This window comes from Pectinophora gossypiella, chromosome Z (assembly GCF_024362695.1).
Source record: "Pectinophora gossypiella chromosome Z, ilPecGoss1.1, whole genome shotgun sequence".
Classification (NCBI taxonomy): domain Eukaryota; kingdom Metazoa; phylum Arthropoda; class Insecta; order Lepidoptera; family Gelechiidae; genus Pectinophora; species Pectinophora gossypiella.
Window position 1 is genome coordinate 25,864,546 of NC_065433.1, and position 7,344 is coordinate 25,871,889.

At 38.5% G+C, this 7,344-nt stretch overlaps 1 protein-coding gene across 1 annotated transcript in view; it reads right to left on the bottom strand.

Moving 5' to 3' along the window:
• Nucleotides 1-7,344, bottom strand: part of LOC126380377 (fibroblast growth factor 5) — a 176,507-nt gene that overhangs the window by 133,972 nt on the left and 35,191 nt on the right. The gene's annotated exons all lie outside the window — the stretch shown is intronic.

Below are 7,344 nucleotides of genomic sequence, written 5' to 3' on the forward strand. Positions count from 1 at the left end.
GTAGTTTATCTTTACCCGACTACGACGAACCAAAAGGAGGGTTATGTGTTTTACTGCTAAGTATGTAGGTATTTAAAAGAATTTCGGAGTATTATTTTCCTGTTTCATACTTTTAGAGCGCGCTTTTTCCGTAATCGGATTTGAATTCTTAAACTTATATTTTTTTGCTTACAGGCTAATCCGTCACTGAATAGGGACAAATAATTAATGGAAACAGACAGAAAACTACAAGAGTAAGCACTTTGATTCGTGCCTTATTACCCCGCCTTACCATAACCGATGTTATAAATATTCTCAAGCAATGGTTATGAATAGTTATGATTTCATACATAATACATGTATAGGATCTTTGGTTTGGCCAATCTGTCTGATACATACAATTAAGAGCATCGTAATTGGTCAATGATGCTAATTCCGATCGATAAGTACTTATATGGAGTGATGACATAAGAACTCCGAATTTGGAAATATACAACCTACCTAAAATGCAGGGTTTTGTCTTGATCGCAGTCAAAAGATGGATTGGTTGACAAATTAATACTTATATCTTCGTCTTATGGTGAAAACGTTAAAAGCACATTTTTGAAAATAGACATTCGTATGTAATTTTCTTAAGCAAAATCTCGAAACGGACACGCCACTTTCATACCAGATTAAAACTAAGTCTATGTACTCTATTTTTTACTTGGATTGACTTTTTTGAAATTGTTTAGTGGAAATTTGATATGATGTTATTGTCTTTTTTGTTTGTGGCGCCTTTTTATAATAAACTATTTCTAATTACAAGGTGTCAAGGTTATTACTGAGCCGCCAAAGGCCCTTGACATGGCTCATGTAATGACTACAGTACACAGTAACTCCGGAGTAACAGCTTAACCTGCCTTCCGAAGCACGGATCATCTTAATGTCGGACAATCAGGTGATCAACCTGTAATGTCCTAACCAAACTAGGGATCACAAATTGATTTTTGTGATATGTCCTCACAATTCTATTATGCGCGCGAGATGTTATTGGTGGATCGTATTTTATTTAATTACTTACTTGGAATGGATTGGCGATTGACAACTAAAGGTGTGATGAGCGCTGCAGATAGCGCCATACTTGTTGCCAAGTTTTGGGCCGATACTATTTAGTTTGCCATCGACACGATAAGAAGAAGACTAAAGGTACGTAAATGATAATGCGACCTCGTTGTGATTCTCACTTACGTAGCAGCTGCCGTTATACATGCCTATGAAATTCCAAAATGTTCACCTAACTGCATCACACGAACGCATAGCAATATATTCCAAGAGCTCGCCGGCCTAGATGCGGCAACATCCATCACTTTATCTCGTGTTTGCAGAGAGATAATCTGTCGGGACACAGATTTACAAGCAGGCATCCTGCTTCCATGCAGGCTTGACATTCTATACTTGACTAACACCTGACTATTGATGGCAATAGGGTAGATTCCCACCAGTCGAATCAGTTACTTTTTACTAAACGTCAAAACACGATATTTCTATGGACTTTGTATGAAAAAGCAACTTGTGACGTCATAGAAAAAGTGACAAAACGTCGCATTAATTATTTCATTTTTTTATTTATTAAAAAATAGATAAAGAAAACGTTTTTTGACACCTTTAATCTGTCTTTATTTATTAAGTAAGTACTTAGAATTTCATAATTTATCTTTGACCTAGGGAACTAGCATATCGAAAACTACGTAAGCCCATCTTCAACAAAACCTCTTTTTCCCCAATAGTTTATTTCCGAGTAAAATTGAGACCGAAATTTTAGACCTGGATTGAAACTAACGTGTTTGTTGCGAGAATTGTTATAAAAATCATATTCGTAGGTATGTGAGTTATCAAGAAGTCGCTTACCAAAAAGTAAATGGTCGGATTTATATCGATAATGCCTGATTCAAATTGGTGTATTAACCGTATTAAGCATAATGGGGCAGTTGACAGATTTTTAGGGTTCCGAACATTCATATACTTACAACTATTTAGTATTTGTGTAGTTTTAGGCGGATGAAACGTTCGTTATGTAAAAATTAGAATAATGATATTTTTTAATTTGAAAATTTGTATCAATGGTTCCGAACCCTTAAATGATCAATGTGAGCAATGTGGTCCTAACATTGTTGTCCATCCATCTGCAATAGGAACTTAGGACATAACGACTTCCCATTTCCATTTCTTTGTAACTTCTTAATTTCGGATGGCTGTAGCTATTTTATTTTTCAACGAATTTCGATTCTGTTTTCACATACGGCTCTTAATTTATGTCTAGTTTATTTTGCAACGTACTTATATATGTTTTTACACCTTTCAACCTACCAACTTTAAGGAAATACTTTAAATATCAGCCGAACATGCAAAATCTGAATTGGTGTTAGTACGATAACGTTATCAGTTCGTCTACAATGTTATCAGGTAGGTGCCAACTGCGACAGCCTGAGAACCGCCTGGGTGGCCGATAACACCATTCGACTCTACACCTCATCTCCTCGCCAGACAACACATTTTCCATAAACCCGGAAAGTGGTTAAATTGCAAGGGAAATGGTAGTAAGTAATTGTTTTTTAGAAAACTGTGGTATCATGGTTTACTGACTTCTTCTCAACTCAAATTAGCGAAAAATTATTTCTTTTTCTATTTAATTTATTTATGAATTTTTATCAAGAAAACATAATAAATAATAAGTCCGATATTTTATCACGTTTTTCTATAACGTCACAGTGTGCTTTTACATACAAATTCAATGGTAATTTCATGTTATGACATTTAGTAAAAAAATAACTGATTTGACTACTTGGAAACGAACCTATTATTCTCTTAGCTACTCTCATGGGCGGTAAGCCTTTTTTTCTGTTCTGAGACCTGTTGTTTGTGTGAGGTTAATGAATTTAGAATTTTAATATGATTTGAATTAAGAATGATGTATAGAATTGAAAATAATTTTAAAAAACTAAAAAAATACATGATTTTTGCGACGGAAAATTCCACTTGATATCAACTCAGAATCATGGTCTGAATCATCCCTCAAAGTTTTCGTTACGATGTCACTAACACCCTGTATGTTATACATATATTATATTATTATGTTAATGAATGAGGATAAAACTGCCTATTTCCCCCATCAGATGTCGCTACTGTTGTTCTTAAATTTTAACAGTTCCCCATACTATTGAGTAAACAAACATACTTACTGTTTTGGTTATATTTTACGATGTAACCCTTTGCGCAGCGTTTAACTACAAAATCATAGTGTTATATCCACCAAAGATCAGAACTACACAATCATAGTGTTATATTTATTCACCAAAGATCAGAAAGAAGAAAACTGAGAAAAGCTTCGATCAAACTGCTTTTTTTCCAAATGATGGCTTTTCTTTTTGGTCACTCATCCTAGACGGGATACACTCGACGTTGCTCCACATTTACACGAATCACGAATTTTAGACGAGAACTGTCAAAATTTAGGAACACTCAACAGTGCTGCCACCTACATGAGAGCTTCTAGTTTTTGTACTCATTGTTTTTATTGTTTTCAAATGGTGCGAGATCGGTGGCCTTGTGGCGTGTCGTAACTAGCGAGGTACGCGAACTATATAGGGAAGTGTGTTCACCACCGAATAGGTACGTTGACATTGGTAGAACCCAGAACATAATATGGCCGATGATTCACATTCGGGTCAATATGAATGTAAAGTTCTTCACCTATTCGGGTTCTCTTTTTAAACAACAACAAACTTTTATAATATCCACTAGTGCATTCGTCCTTATACTCCATAACATAAACAGCCTATATACGTCCTACTGCTGGGCACAGGCCTCGCATCAATCAACCGGAGGGGGTATGGAGCATACTCCACCACGCTGCTCCAATGCGGGTTGGTGGAGGTGTTTTTACTGCTAACAACCGGGACCAACGGCTTAACGTGCCCTCTGAAGCACGGAATCATCTTACTTTTTCGGATAATCAGGTGATTCAAGCCTGAAAAGTCCTTACCAAACAAAGGACAGTTTCACAAAGTGATTTCGACATCGGGAATCGAACCCGGAACTCCAGATCGTGAGCCTAACGCTCTTACCACTACACCACGGAGGCTGTTGTCCTGTACTCCAAATTCTATGTAGTAGTAGTAGTATAAAACATTCCAATGTACATGTCATCTTTGAAGCTGTAGTCAAGCTAGTATTTACCTTGAAAATGTAAAAGTAAGAGGATCCGTGCTGCGGAAGGCACGTTAAGCAATTGGTCGCGGTTACTAATTACTGAGTCAGCCTCCGTGGTCTAGTGGTTAGAGCGTTAGGCTCACGATCTGGAGGTCCGGGTTCGATTCCCGATGGGGACATTGTCGAAATCACTTTGTGAGACTGTCCTTTGTTTGGTAAGGACTTTTCAGGCTTGAATCACCTGATTGTCCGAAAAAGTAAGATGATTCCGTGCTTTGGAGGGCACGTTAAGCCGTTGGTCCCGGCTATTAGCCGTAAAAAGCACCTCCACCAACCCGCAGTGGAGCAGCGTGGTGGAGTATGCTCCATACCCCCTCCGGTTGATTGAGGGGAGGCCTGTGCCCAGCAGTGGGACGTATATAGGCAGTTTATGATATACTAGTTACTGATGTAAGTATGTAGTCGTTACATGTCATGTCAGGGGCCTTTGGCGGTTCAGTAATAACCCTGACACCAAGGTTCATGTGGTCGGTGTTCCACCTTACTTCTATAAGAAGAAGACCTTGAAAATTACGTTATATTTACTAATATATGATAGATACGTAGAAGCGTAAGGTCATTCACTCGCTGACTGACTCGCTAATCACGAAATCTCAGAAACTACGTAAACAAGTGCTAGGAATGCCAAATTTGCATGGGGGTTCCTTTTCTGACGTAGGTTAGTGAGCACTAAGACATGGTTTTTTAACGGCCTCTGTGGTCCAGTGGTTGAGCGTTGGGCTCACAATCCGGAGGTCTCAGGTTCGAATCCCGCTGGGAACATATCACAAAAATCACTTTGTGACCTCTACTTTGGTTAGGACATTACACGCTACCTGGTTGTCTGAAAGTAAGATGATTCGTGCTTCGGAAGGCACGTTAAGCCGTTGGTCCGAGTTACTTTCGTGATGTAAGTAAGTAATCGTTACATTACCCAGTCAGGGGCCTTTAGCGTCTCAATAGCAACCCTGACACCAGGGTTGATGAGGTTCGTAATTCACCTCACAGCCCATACGATAGAAGAAGAAGTCGGCATTTTGAGAGATACAACCCCTAAGGGCGTAAAATGGGGTGGCAATGTATGAAACGTCTATAATCTTATTAGAAGAGTTTTCAAATTACTAGAAAATGAAAACGTATGTAATTATCTTCTACACAAACTTTTACAAAACGGTGAAATAAGGGGTAAAGTTTGTAGGGAAAGTATTTTATTATTTAAAACTATCGACTCCGAACTCCACCCGTTCTTGCACTAGTACAACTTACCCGTGTGAAGCCGGGGCGGGTCGCTAAGTGAAATACACAGGGTGTTAGTGACATCGTAACGAAAACTTTAATGGATGATTCAAGCCATGATTCTGAGTTGATGTCAAGTAGAATTTTCCGTCGCAAAAATATGGAACGAATAATAATTTAAAACACATTTTCCGAGAGGAAAATCCACTTGATAATCTTGATATTCACTCACAATCATGGTCTGAATCATACCCCTCAGTAGGTATCTGTTACGATGTCACTAACACCCTATCGACTTGTATGGATACTTGTACGTACATTGTACAGGGTGTAAGCATCGTAACAAATACTGAGGGGGATGATTCAGCTCATTATTCTGAGTTAATATAAAGTGGAGCTCGGTGGCGCAGCGGTAAACGCGCTCGGTCTGCGATTGTTGAAGTTAAGCAACTTTCGCAAAGGCCGGTCATAGGATGGGTGACCACAAAAAAAGTTTTCAGCTCGAGCTCCTCCGTGCTTCGGAAGGCACGTTAAGCCGTTGGTTGGTGCATTAGCAGTCGTTAATAACCATCAATCCGCACTGGGCCCGCGTGATGGTTTAAGGCCCGTTCTTCCTACTCGTATCCATCCTAACAAAGGCCCGTGCCCTTGCAGTGGGGACGTTAATGGGCTGATGATGAATATAAAGTGGATATTTTCCAAAATAATTAAAAAAAAATCATGAATTAAACGATGGAAAATTTCACTTGAGATTATGACCCCCCTCAGTATTCGTCACGATGTCACTAACACCCTGTATATTGAGACTCCCTCGTTAGCGTGGTACGTAGTAATTATCAATTTAATGGTGAATCTGTTACTGTCAGAGCAACCGACTTAGTGATGATGATATCGTTTAAAATTAGCTTATGTCATCCGCTTCCTAAGTGACTACTGCTATTAGTATGTAGGTACTTGTGGTAATCAGGATTTCTGCCCAGTTATATAAACAATCGTCTCAGGCGCATAAAGTTACTAATACGAGAACTCCTGACGAAAAACCAGGGTGTCCAAAATAATTCGACGACGACATAATGTGGTGTTACCAAATTTACATACCTATGTTTATTACATACCTTATAAAAAATAAATATCAAAATTACTAATTCACAAGTTCATTAAAACAGATTCCCGTGATTTATGTCCAATTATAAATATTTAATGACTTCTTCGATTGGAAGTTTATTTAACGAAGTTCCGTTCGATATAGGCAACATCGATTAAGTACATACAAAGATATTGGTTTATTTGAAAGTTATTGATGTTTATGATAATGGTATGTGACGTTCCAGATCTTCCCTCATCACTGGGAATGAGTACGTCGCGTACTCCACCACGCTACTCCAGTGCCCTGTTTAACAAAACTTACAAGCCCTGTATTACAAGAAATATACTTGTAAAAATTGACATTATTACAAGAATTTGTTTATCAAAACTGCACATGTAAATTACATGTTACAAGTGTCAATATTTATTTCACAAGTATATTTTACAATCCTTTTAATTTTATTGATAAACGTATTATTTACGTACTTGTAACTTGTAGCTTGTGAACGTGTGGACTTGTAAGTTTTGATAAACACGGCACGGGTCGTTAGAAGGCAACCAGGATGTCCGGATAGTGAGTCAAATACTTAACCACCGCGGTGGTAGGATTAAGGTGTTTTTGAACTTGCTGTTCTTTTGTGTATTGATTTCCGTGTGGTTTCAGTCCTGTGTTGAATGTAAGTACCTGTATGTCTGTGTCTGAGGTCTTCTCTTCTATCATGTGGGTTGTGAGGTGAATCACCAACGTCATCAACCCTGGCGTCAGAGTTACTATTTAAGACGCGAAGCGCGCGCGCGCGCCTTTCGTCACGG